The 13,894-nt window shown below is 40.5% G+C and overlaps 1 long non-coding RNA gene across 1 annotated transcript in view; it reads right to left on the bottom strand.

Moving 5' to 3' along the window:
• LOC140527652 (uncharacterized) overlaps positions 1–9,472 on the bottom strand; it is a 56,251-nt gene extending 46,779 nt beyond the window's left edge. Inside the window, exons 1-2 of the long non-coding RNA XR_011974888.1 lie at positions 9,263–9,472; positions 2,656–2,842 (exon numbers count right to left, since the gene is read on the bottom strand). This is a non-coding gene — a long non-coding RNA (uncharacterized lncRNA). The remainder of the gene's footprint in view (positions 1–2,655; positions 2,843–9,262) is intronic.
• Between the last annotated feature and the right edge of the window lie 4,422 nt (positions 9,473–13,894).

Here is a 13,894-nt window from a genome sequence, read left to right on the forward strand (position 1 = left end):
TTTAAGCACCTGTCATAGGCTGGGCAATATGCAAAGCCCTAGGGATACAAGAAAAAGCAAAAGATAGTCTCACAGTCTAAAGGGGGAAGAGAATGAAAATGCACCTATGTTCAAACAGATTGCTGTTGCCACTGTTATTGTTTATCCTTGTTCTAGAAGAGGACTGTGACATCAAAGAAGTGATTCCAGGACATGTAAGTGAATTGGATTTAAGTGAGGGAGGACTGTACAATGTCACCAGCCTTACTTTCTCCTCCAGAGTCATCTGGGTGCAGGGACAAGCGATAGATCTGGATGAGAAAGACGGCCCTGGAAGCAGAGAGAGAAGTTTAATTTTTTAAGCTAAGGTCTTTAACAGATCTCAGTCGGACTAAGGCAAAGCCCATTCAGTGATTAGGGCTAGATAAGAAATGAGGCAGAGAATAGCCTCTTAACCTAGTCAAAAAAAAAAAAAAATCAATCTGGGAGGGGAAGACCCTCAGGGTTTCTGGTCAAAACAGAAACAAGTGCTATTTGCATTCAGTCTGAGGTAATCCAGGTCCAAGTACAGATTAAGTAGGGTTTGCCCTGGAACCTATTGTTGATCAATCATTGAAAACCAGGGAATTGGATTTAAGGCTTGATGCTTAGGGGAAAAAAGTGCATTCCAGCTCCTAAGAAGAGTGAAAATAATGAGGTTCAGGGGTGTAGGTGGACCCCAAAATACCGACAGTCCGGGTTGTGCTCTAATGAGTTCGACTCAAGCCTTCTTAAAGCTAAAAAAAACAAAGTTTATTAAAGATTCGCTTAACTGGGTTGCCTCTTAAGGAGCCTAAGCATTTGTAACACTTGTATTCACAAGTGGGCCCGACAGAATCCCAGCTAGACAGAGTCTGAGCCATATTGAATCTGAGTGCCTTCATGGAGGCAAGGTGGGACTTAAATACAGAAAAGAGTATAGGAGGGATGGGGGAGGGGGTGGGGGTGGGGGAGGTCTGGTAGTGATGGGAGAAGAAGTTCCAGAAGGGACTCCAAGAAGGGTCAAAGGCTGGAAACTACTGGAGGTAATCAACAAACATCAGACAAGGGGGCCCTAGGTGGGAAGCAGGTAGGGCAATCAAGAGATAACTGACAATGGTCACAGATTTGAGTATGAAAGGCCAGGTTCTATGGAGAGATACAAGGGGAGCTCAATTTGAGTATGAAAAGCCAGGTTAAGTGAGGAGATTCCAGGGGAGCTCAAGGAAGTTCCCAGAGTCTGAACCCCATCAAAAACACTTGGAATCCAGAGAGCGAGTTTCTTTTAGAGGAACTGCAAAAACAAACAAAAAAAGAAATCCAGTAACTCAAAGACATCATGGGGGATATGGACTATAAGGTGAAGGGAATGATCATGCTATGAAGAGCTTTGAACTCTTAACAGAGGATTTTATTGATCCTAGAGGTGATTAGGAGAATTAAAATGTTCAGACCTTTGCTTTAAAAAAGATCGCTTTGACATCTGAGTGGAAGATGGACTACAGTACAGAGAGATTTGTGTTGGAGAAACTAACCAGCCACCTGTTACAGAAGTGAAGTCATGAGGTGATGATGGCAGGATGGTAACACTGTCAGAAGACAGAAGGAGGTGTATTCAAGAGATACTACAAAAATAAAATTGATAAAACTTGTGAAGAGTGAGGAAATGACACCTCATTTTTGAGCCTAGCTAACTGGGAGAATGGAGGTACCTCCAACAGTAATAGATAAGTTGGGAAGAAGGGAAACTTTTAGGAGAAATGATAATGAGTTAAGTTTTGGACATATTGAGCTTAAGATGTCTATGGGACATGTAGTTCAAGATGTCCAGTAGGCAATTGAAGAGATCAGACTGGAAGTCAGAAGAGAAGCTAGAACTGGAGAAGTAGTTTGAGAATAAAAAGCTTAGAAGTGATAATGGAATCCATGGGAACTGGTGAAATTACCAAATGAAATGGCATAGAGGGAGAAAAGAAGGGGGCTAGGACAAAACCATAGGTGCCCTCTGCTTCCCCAGGGTTAGCTGACATCATCTGCATGAAGATCCAGCAAAGAAGAATGAGAAGGAACGGTCAAATAATAGTAACAACAATAACTTTTGCACCTATTATGTATCAGACACTATGCTAAGTGCTTTATCCAATTATTATCTCATTTGGCCCTCACCACAACCATGAAAGGTAGGTCCTTTTATCATTCCCATTTTACAGATGAGACAATTGGGGCAAACAGAGATTAAGTGACTTGCCCAAGGCTATACATCCAGTCTAAGTATCTGTGAACCATATTTGAAATGTCATGCTCTAGTATCACAAAAATTTAAGACATGAAAAATATCGAGGGGAAATAGGGTGAACTCTCTTCTTTTTTCAGCTTTAAAATGATTATAACAATACCTGTATTAACTACCACACAGGACTGGGGTGTATCAAGTTTTCATGGAGGACTAACACCTCTGGTGTGAGGGCTTGCCAGGTTGTTTCAGGGCTGCTCACTCACCTTTAGTGTCCACGTATCACCCAATTCTCACCTGTGGCTCCCGAGAAGCTGTAGTGTGCAGTGGCCACACCCTGGGAAACTATCTCAGCAGATGGACTAAACTAGGTTAAGGGTAACTGATACATTTTAAATCTGTTGGTGAGTTAGGGGGATACTTACCCAAAGCATGTGAAGATTTTTCCCTTCAGAATGGGCAGACAGAACAATTTGTTCCAATGGGCATGAAGGTATCTGAAGCAAGTACTGCGGAGCTGGGTAAGACTTTGAAAATGCCAAGGTCATCTACTGCATCCTAGGTCTTCATCAGTTGTTCTGACTTTTGTCTTTCCACTGGACTTTGAGGACCCTAGAAGAGAGAATGAGACTAATTATTTGCAGAACTCTACCTCACTTAAAATTAATATCACACAGGTATGAAGCTTTTTGGTTTTATACCTGTGGGCAAATACATAAGACTATAGGCTACAGAGAAGGTACATCCTGCATTGAAAGAGGGAGTTTTCTCATCCAAGACATCCCTATATCAATGAAACTACAAATCTGTCCCTGTCCCTATTCCTATCACACAGATGACAATGGACATGTACTACTGGTAGATGTAGACTAGGTATAGTACATAACCAATAAGGAAGATCAGAGATTGAACTAGAGTAAAAGAGGATATCTAGGAATTATATGATAGGGAGACTACATGGACTGGCCATATTTTGATGGAGAAAGATGACAGTTGAAACACAAGTTTAACCACATGATTTCCCTATTCAAAAATCTTCTATGGTTCCCCATTGACAAATACTATGTCCTCAGCCTAGAATTTAAAGGCAGATATTATTTCTAGGCTTGGTTTATATACTTTTTCCTCATTTACTTTCTGCTCTAGTTTGGCCTGCTAAGTGTTCCCAGATATAATCTTCCCTCTGTAACCTTCATTCTTTTACCCTACTCCATTTAATTTATAACATATTTCCTTTTCACTTTAATCACATAGAATACCAAGCATCCTTATAATCAAAGGTCAAGTGCTACCTTATATATACAATATTTTTCGGATACTCTCAGTTCTTTGAACTGTCTATTGAAATTACTTCATATTATTTTACACATTATTTGATTTTTTTTATTTGTGTCTTCCATTTCCCCTGTATAAATACAAACTCTCTGAACACAAGGAGTTTCATTTTCTTTGCATCTCCATAACCTAGCACATTACCTTGAATATATTAGACACCTAATAGTTATTTGGTTTATTAACTGAAATAACTGATTTGAGACATTATGAAAAGGGTGGACTAAAAACTACCATAAAGTGATTTCAATTTCTAAATCAAATTAATTGAAGTCAATATCACTGAAGTGATGTTATGATGTTATGTACTTTCTGTGTACTATTAACCATCCATTTTTAAGTCAGAACAGTCTTAAGAAAGCTTACTAATTAGGCAAAGGTTGCTGTTAGCAACATTTCATCCTTTCCTTAGAAAAACTATGCTCTCTTATTGGACCACATGGGCTGCTCAAATACTATCACTTGAGACATACACACACACACATACACACACACACACACACACGCACGCACGCACACACGCACGCACAATCACAACTACAAACCTACCAAATTGACAATATGTTTCACTATGGCTCCCTGCCTAAACTTAATCTCCTTAAGGCTATGTTCTGGGACTTTCCTTCATTTCCTTCCCCCACAGTTCTTTCTTAGCTTATGATCTATTTCCTTACCATCCCTCACCTGTTAATTTATGTCTAATTGATTGAAGACAATGAATGATAATGGTTCAATACTTTGTTTCTTTGATGCTTTAGGGGACCTATCAGTTAATCAACGTGGATACTCCATCGACTGATACAGATCATAGTCCTTCCATGCCTCCTCATTCTATGTAATTATTTTTCATGTATTTTAATAATTTCTTCCAAGACAGATAGGTTTTCAAGTTTTTCTGAACTCTGCCTGCTCATCATTTCTTATTGCACATTTATATGCCATAGCTTGCTCAGCCATTCCCCAAATGATGGGCATCCCCTCAATTTTCAATATTTTTCCACCACAAGAAGAGCTGCTATAAATACTTTTGCACAAGTAGGCCCTTTTCCCATTTCAATGATCACTTTGGGATAGAGTCCTAGTAGTGGTATTACTGAATGAAAGGGTATGCTCAGTTTGGTTGCCCTTTATTGCATAATTCCAAATTGTTCTCTAGAATGGTTGGATCAGTTCAGAACTCCACCAACAATGAATTAGTGTCCCAATTTTCCCACATGCTCTCCAACATTTATCATTTTCCTTTCTTGCCATATTAGACAATTGGATAGATGTGATGTGGTACATCAGGGTTATTTTGATTTGCATTTCTCTAATTAAAAGTAATTTAGAGCACTTCTCCATATGCCTATAGAAAGCTTCAGTTTCTTCATCTGAAAACTATTCCTATCCTTTAATTGTTTATCAGTTGGGGAATGGCTTGTATTCTTATAAATTTGACTAAGTTCTCTCTGTATTTGAGAAATGAAACCTTTATCAGAGATACTTGCTGTAAAGTTTGTTGAAGAGAGAGATAGGAGAGCTGGTTCAAAATGTGAATGAATTCATTTAGACCTTCTCTGCAGCCATTGGGAGTTTTATTGATGCAAAAGCAGCAGCCTGAGATTTAGCAAGGAGCTAAACAAAGGCAATGATATAGGAAAAGAGTGAAACTAATATATTATGATTTTAGGGTTTCATTGTGGGGGCTGGAGATTTAGGGTAAGTCTTGCAAGATAAAGACACATTGTGAGGACTATGCATGGCACAAGATAAGGAAATCCCATTCCCCAGGATGAGGGGTGGGGACAAGGAATTATATGGTCCAGGATAAGGGGAAGTTTTGTGGTAAGGGGAGACTTTAGGGCATCAAGGGTTTCACAAAGTCAGTCAATATTATTTTAATTCTTAGGGCACTGCTTCTATCCACATCATTTCTCCACTCAGTCATTAGGTAGGTGAATTCTTTCAGGAAAAGGGGCAAAGGTCATTGTCTTCAGTAGTTGCTTCCAGCTGAACAGGGGCAAAGAGTTCACTTCAGGGGCCAGAATAGGTTGGGGGGCTGGTGATCAGAATGAGAGGCAGAATGCAGTGCCAATTGAGTCCAGGGTGGAGAGAGGCAACCCACTTGGTGACATCAAGGGCAGGGGTTGGTATTGTAAAAGTTGCTGTGGGTGAGAAGACACAAACCGAACCAGGAGTTTAAATAAGCACAGACCCAGTATAGGAGTGAGTAAAATGACCAATAATCAGGTCACAATGGGGGAAAGAAGGGAGAGGAATCAGGACCCCCAAGAGGAGGTAGGGGGAGATAGGCTGGAGTGGATGTCTTACATCCAATACATTATTGCCTATAGTATCCTTTGGGTGCTCAAAGGATAAATTCCCTGAAGGATCTTCAGGAAATGGGGGGAGAGGCATGGGGAATCAGCTAGTATCCTGGGCATGATGGTGACACACCCAGCAATCATGTACTCTGCCTTTCCCCACAGAGTGCCCTATTTGAATTAAGTCATTAGACTTCCAGTCCTGAGGAAGCAGGCCTAACCCTTGGCATAAGGTGGGAATCAGGACACAGAATAGCTAGAAAATATACAGTCAAGTCCCCAATGCATAGTCTTTTCTGGCTAGTCATGCCCTACATCCTTTCTCACATCTCACATCCTGCCCCTTGCTTGCTTCTCTGCCCTAGCACTCCTGTCTTCACCATCCACCCCAATGCTTTTGGGAGATGGACAAAGGCCCTGTCCCTGCCTGAATAAGGGTGGGGAGGAGAGTAAAATGAGGCTGCAGCATCCAGGGGATGAGGAGAGTGTAGAACAGGTATCCCTGTTGAACTACCATCTGCAGGTGGACAGCATAGTCTAGGAGACACAAATCTGACAAACAAGTTCAATATGAAGGGCCCAAAAAGTGATGTGAGAAAAAAGGAAAAACAAAGAAAGAAACCAAGAGCTCATGATATTATTATTTGCTTTTGACATACAGGATTTTCTGATCTTATTTTCTTGAAAGTTTTCACTCTGATTCCAATTCCTTTTGGAGGATAAGATGCTACTGAGGATCCAACTCTATACATGTAAACATAAATAACCACACTTTGCAGGTAGAAGCTTTCTATCCTTAAGCTTAATAGTTATGTATGCAAATGAGTTTACTTATAAGAGACTGACTTTTACTCTGGTTACCATAAAAGACTTGGGAGGATCCATAAATAATTAATTCCAAAACAGTGCATAGCAATAAGTTGCTTATAATAAAACGTGTTTGTACCACAGAACATGGAACACACCATATAAACAGGTATTATTTCCACAATAGTAACAAACTTAGAATGACTTTTCCATTAAAACAAAAATATTCCATGTTACCTCCCTCTATGAAAATTCCACTGAAATTCTTTTCCTCAAAATGAAGATGTTTTTGATCTACTTTCAGTAATTGGTAGAATTACAGCCAGGTCCCTCAATCAGTTGTACCAATACGCAATTATTTTAACATCATTTTAAAACATTTAAGGACCTTATTCCATACAGACATATATCTAGTAACAGGCAGAAGACTAAGCCAAATATCCATTTGCAAAGTTATTTAGGATATGAAAAGGAATATAATCTTAGGCTGAATATCTCAGATCTTCAACATGCATTAATATAGTATCACAGATGTGTCCCAACCTTAGTTTATGGGATAATGGTTCAACATTGTGTTTGTACCTTCAAAAGTAGTTTCACAAACTATTTTTCCCTTTGTCTAATTATTTCCATATCATTCAGAAAGAATGCTCTCTTCCAAGGATTTAATCTTTCACATTGCTATGCAGGAGTACTAATTTACCCAACTGGGGTATAGAATAACTACCCATTCAGACTGACCACTTGCTTTGATTACAGAAATTTGCCATTAAAAAGAAAAGCAAAGACATGTCTAGATAGAACATCACAGTTCTGCAAACATACAGTTTCAATTCCACCTCATTGCCAGAGTCAGGAATACTCAGGTGGAAAACATTACTTTTCAAAGGAACACAGTGGGGAAACTGAGTCAGGAGGATCCCATCCTAGGCAGAGGCTAGAATTGTCCTCTCAGCTGTTCCAGAGGGAGATCTCCACCTGTAACAGTCACAGTTTCTCAGATTAGCTTGTGGCATTTCTCTCAGATGGTGGATTATTGATTATTGATGGATTTTTATGATCCACCAGATAGCTCAAAACATAGTTTGTTATAATCCCAAGAGCTTTTACCTCAGTTGGCAAGTTTCATTAATCAAAAATTTACAAGATCTCACATCTCAAATTTTAAATTTGTCCTGGTGCAAAAGCCAATTACTAGAGATCATTTTAATATACATTTCCAAATTCTCACCAAAACAAGGTCCTTCTTTAGGAACTCTATTACTACTCAGTAGGAATTCTGCTACACAGAAGACTACCTTGATGAGAATTTATGACTAGATGGTTCTAACAATCCTTGTTTTAGTTAACAGCCTCATAATCTGAGAGTACAATTCTTAATCTAACAACATCTATATTATAAGAGAAATTGCTTTTCTAACAATATAGGTAATACAATCATTAACCAAATTGCTCAATGAGAAAATTCAGAAATAGAACCTTTAATTGAAAAATTCTTTAAGTATAGAATCCTTGTCCCTTGTTCATCTCCAGGCAACACTGAAATCCTTCCAGGAAAAAAGGTACAAGATCTCAAGGCTATTAATGAAGATGTTATTCCAATAGTCCCTAACCCATACACTATGTACTAACTCAGATCCCTGGGGATTTCTGTATACCTCTTCACATAGATTCACAATTTATTTTTGCCTTTGAATGGACCCTTCCTGGGGAATCAAATCCATGCCAGCTAACATGGACAGTCTGGCCCCAGGTTTTGGGAAGGGATTTAAGGGACCTGAAACTAGGAGATTGTAGCTTAATTTAGTAAGTGAATGATATCCTTATCTGTAGCCCCACCTGAGAGGCTTCTTTGGCTGCTGTCACAGAAGCCCTTAATTTCTTGGGCACTCGAGGCTATAGGATCTCTTTGAACAAAATCCAGATAGCATGCCAGTCCATAAAGTATGTGGGCCATGAACTCATGCCCACCTCTCCTTCCTTAACCTCTGAGAGAAAAAGGACAATCCTGTCTTTCTGTTCCAGCCACTAAGAAATAATGTCGAATTTTTTTAGGTATGGCAGGATTTTGTAGACTCTGAATTCCTAATTTTGGTTTTATTGGTAAACCCCTTTATGAATCTACTCAGTTCACTGACTGAGACCAGGCTAAAGCTTTTGAGACTCTGAAAACTAATTTAATCACCACCGCAGCACTAGTCCTACCCAATCTAGAAAAACCTTTCACTCTGTATATTGACGAAAGGAGAGGACAGGCTTTGAGAATCTTAACCCATACCTTAGCACCTGACCCCAGGCCAGTTGATGTTTTTATTTGCTCAAAATATGCTTTTCTTGTTCTATATGCCTATGGAGCAATCTGAAAAGAAAGGGGATACCTGACAGAAAAAGACTCCCTTATCAAACATGCTTTTCTATGTTTTGGCCTTGCCATAGTCATCTTTAATTCTCTCCAAAGAAATTATCTTTTATGCCAGGGAAATTGTCTTTTCTTTATACTCCCTTTGTGCCTATTTAATCCTTGTCTGCCAGGTTTGTTTTTCCCAGAGTGCAAGCCATCAACTTCCAGCTGACTGCTCAGGCTACATACCCCTTGAACAGGACCCAGTGAGGCAGGGACAGCTCTATGCCCCTTGCCAGCAGGAAGCAGTTTCAGAAGCTGAGACCTTCACCCTTTACCCCAAAAGAATTTGAGTCCAATCTGTTTGAGGGGGGAATGATGGGGTTCAATCTCTGGGAACCTCCTTGAACTCCCCTTGAATCTTCCCACTTAACCTGGCATTTCATACTCAAATCTGTTGCCCTTGGCCTAGACTGGCCTTCCATTGTCTGTTACCTCTTGATTGCCCCACCCACTTCCTACCCAAACCCTGCATTGTCTGATTCCTCCCAATTGCTTCCAGCTGTTTCCCACCCTGGATTACATCATTAGTTACCCCAGTCCCATCAAGATCCTCCTTAGACCCTCCTCCCAGACCACTAACCACCTGTAGATCTTTCCCATGGACTTTTACTAGTTCCATCTAGCCTCCACGAAGACACTCAGAATCAATCCAGCTGAGACTTTGTCTAGCTGAGATGGTATCTGGCCTGCTTGTTAATACAAGCCTTACAAATGCTTAGGCTCCTTAAGATCCAACCCAATATGGCGAATCTTTAGTAAACTTTATTTTTCTTTGGCTTTAAGAAAGCTTGAGTCGAATTCATTCAAGAAGGACCTGGAGTGTCGGTATTTAGGGGTCCCCTGAACCCCTAAACCTCAACAATACCACAAGCAAATATTATGTATTAAAAACTTGAAACAGAACCAATTCATTACCAATCAGGTGATGGTAACTTAGTTGAATGAGCAAATCAAATCTGGATTCATAAGCACTAGTGGTAACATTTTAATTTCTAAGGCCCAATACTTTTAACACCTTAAAAGAAAATATTATTGCTCATAAATTCACATTTTTTGCTTACCTAGGGGGAACTCCGGCTGAGTCCAGCTGCAAGGATCTGGTGGCCAGCAGGCCAGGAGAGAAGGGCGATCCTATAGGTATGGGTGTGTGGATAAGGAGTATTGGGGTGCAGAGGGAAGGGAGTACCCACAGTTTTCCCAATTCCTAGTGATGAGTGAAATGAGGGAATTGGACTTACCCTTCCAGAAAGGGCTTTGGAAGGCGTGTCCTGTTCCATGACCTCCAACTGATGGACCCAGAGCCTCCCAGTCTTGGCTGGAGAGGAGCTATAGGTCCTTGTCTCTTTTACCTTTGAGATTTAGCTGACTAGAAAATGTGTATCCCTCAGTGGAGGGGAAGAAAAGGATAGAGAGAAAGGGGCAGTTTTTCCAGGCTCAGAGGCCCACTGACCCACCTCCCCAACATCCCACAACATAGGATGCAGAGACTCTGAAACTGGGGCACAGGAACCCCCAAAGAAAAACAGATGTAGAGGCCCACAGGGCATAGAAACCCTGAAACTGGGGTGCTGAGACCCCCAAAGAAAACCAGGCACAAAGACCCACCTACTCACCTCCCTCAACATCTCACAGAGGAGGGGAAGGAACAGAGTAAACCAAGGTGCTGGGGGAACAACACAGGGTAAAAAGTCTGCTCAAACAGAGCAAGGTGTGTTTTCTTTAAGTATTGGAGACCCAATATTCTACTAAGCTTGTTTTGTTTAGAAACCCCATTCATAAATTATTTTCTAGATTATATTGAAGTTAGGCTGTGTTACAATGGAACACTAGCTGCTTTTCCTCAAGATCTCCTCTCTGAATTCCCCTTTCACCAGTCTCTAAGTCTCCTCTTATCCCAGTGGCTAGGAAAAGATCATCATAGTCCAATTAATATTTGGACTCCGGGGTTTTGGCACCAGAATGCTGAAGAGAGAAAAGGGAGAACTGGATCAAAATGTGAATGAATTCACTTAGACCTTCTTAGTAGCTATTGGGAGCTTTATTGATGCAAAAGCAGCAGGCCTGAGATTTAGCAAGGAGCTAAACACAGATAATGATAGAGGAAAAGGGTGATCCTTATATAAGATGATTTTAGGGTTTCCTTCTGGGGGTTGGAGATCTAGGGTAAATCTTTTTTTTTTGATGTCACATTGCTTAATTTATTTAAATGGGAAGTATATCAGTGGGCATTCAGGAGCTACAGTTCTTTTATTATTTTTTTTCTTTTTTTTTCTTTTTATTTTTTTAAATTTATTTTTTTAACTTTTAACATTCATTTTCACAAAATTTTGGGGTCCAAATTTTCTCCCCATTTGTCCCCTCCCCCCACCCCAAAACACCGAGCATTCTGATTGCCCCTATTACCAATCTGCCATCTCTTCTATCATCCCTCCCTTCCCTTATCCCCATCTTCTCTTTTGTCCTGTAGGACCAGATAACTTTCTATACCCCATTACCTGTATTTCTTATTTCCTAGTAGCAAGAACAGTACTCTACAGTTGTTCCTATAACTTTGAGTTCCAACTTCTCTTCATCCCTCCCTCCCCACCCATTCTCTTTGGGAAGGCAAGCAATTCAATGTAGGCCATATCTGTGTAGTTTTGCAAATGACTTCCATAATAGTCATGTTGTGTAAGACTAACTATATTTACCTCCATCCTATCCTGCCCCCCATTGCTTCTATTCTCTCTTTTGATCCTGTCCCTCCCCAAGAGTGTTGACTTCAGATTGCTCCCTCCTCCCATTACCCTCCCTTCCATCATCCCCCCCACCCTGCTTATCCCCTTCTCCCCCACTTTCCTGTATTGTAAGATAGGTTTTCATACCAAAATGAGTTTGTATTGTATTCCTTCCTTGAGTCAAGTGTGATGAGAGTAAACTTCATGTTTTTCTCTCACCTACCCTCTTTTTCCCTCCACTAAAAAGTATTTTGCCTGCCTTTTTTATGAGAGATAATTTGCCCCATTCCATTTCTCCCTTTCTCCTCCCAATATATTTCTCTCTCACTGCTTAATTTCATTTTTTTTAAGATATGATCCCATCCTACTCCATTCACTCTGTGCTCTCTGTCTCTGTGTGCACATGCGCGCACGAGTGCGTGTGTGTGTGTGTTTGTGTGTTTGTGTGTGTATGTAATCCCACCAACTACCCAGATACTGAAAAGTTTCAAGAGTTACAAATATTTTCTTTCCATGTAGGAATGTAAACAGTTCAACTTTAGTAAAGTCCCTTATGACTTCTCTTTGCTGTTTACCTTTTCATGCTTCTCTTCATTTTTGTGTTTGAAAGTCAAATTTTCTTTTCAGCTCTGGTCTTTTCATCAAGAATGTTTGAAAGTCCTCAATTTCATTGAAAGACCATTTTTTCCCCTGAAGTATTATACTCAGTTTTGCTGAGTAGGTGATTCTTGGTTTTAGTCCTAGTTCCTTTGACTTCTGGAATACAGATATTCCACGCCCTTTGATCCCTTAATGTAGAAGCTGCTAGATCTTGTGTTATCCTGATTGTATTTCCACAATACTTGAATTGTTTCTTTCTAGCTGCTTGCAATATTTTCTCCTTGACCAGGGAACTCTGGAATTTGGCCACAGTGTTCCTAGGAGTTTCTCTTTTTGGATCTCTTTCAGGCGGTGATTGGTGGATTCCTTGAATACTTATTTTGCCCTCTGGTTCTAGAATCTCAGGGCAGTTTTCCTTGATAATTTCATGAAAGATGATGTCTAGGCTCTTTTTCTCATCATGGCTTTCAGGTAGTCCCATAATTTTTAAATTGTTTCTCCTGGATCTATTTTCCAGGTCAGTTGTTTTTCCAATGAGATATTTCACATTATCTTCCATTTTGTCATTCTTTTGGTTTTGTTTTGTGATTTCTTGGTTTCTCACAAAGTCATTAGCCTCCATCTGTTCCATTCTAACTTTGAAAGAACTATTTTCTTCATTGATCTTTTGGACCTCCTTTTCCATTTGGCTAATTCTGCTTTTGAAAGCATTCTTCTCCTCATTGGCTTTTTGAACCTCTTTTTCCAATTGAGTTAGCCTATTTTTCAAGGTGTTATTTTCTTCAGCATTTATTTGGGTCTCCTTTAGCAAGGTGTGGACCTGCTTTTCATGCTTTTTTTGCATCTCTCTCATTTCTCTTCCTAGTTTTTCCTCCACCTCTCTAACTTGATTTTCAAAATCCTTTTTGAGCTCTTCCATGGCCTGAGCCCATTGAATATTTATTTTGGTTGTGTGGGATACAGAAGCCTTGACTTCTATGTGTTTCCCTGATGATTAGCATTGTTCTTCCTCATCAGAAAGGAAGGGAGGAGATACCTGTTCACCAAGAAAGTAACCTTCTATGGTCTTATTTTTTTCCCCTTTTCTGGGCATTTTCCCAGCCAGTGACGACTTCTGAGCTTCCTCTTCACACCCACCTCACCTCCAGATCTGACCAGCCAGAGCTTGGGGTCTGAGATTCAAATGCTGCTTCCCAGCTTTAGGGTTTGGGGCAGGGGCAGGGCTGCTATTCAATGTGAGATTAAGTTCAGGTGCTCAGGTAGGGGCAGGGCTGCCACATGGGGCTCAGTTCCCTCAGGGAGTTTATGTGGAGACCTTCAACAATGGATCCAAGCCCCTGCCTGCTTTGGGAGTCCCTGTCTGCTGCTGCCTCCCAAGGGGGCCTGAGTTACGGGGACACCCCACTCCCCTCTTGACCAGCCAAAGAGACCCTCTCACCAACCTTCAGCACCTGTGGGTGGAGGGACCTGCATGACCACTGGAGATTCTGTCCCTGAAGCC

Source organism: Notamacropus eugenii, chromosome 1 (genome assembly GCF_028372415.1).
Source record: "Notamacropus eugenii isolate mMacEug1 chromosome 1, mMacEug1.pri_v2, whole genome shotgun sequence".
NCBI classification, from domain to species: Eukaryota; Metazoa; Chordata; class Mammalia; order Diprotodontia; family Macropodidae; genus Notamacropus; species Notamacropus eugenii.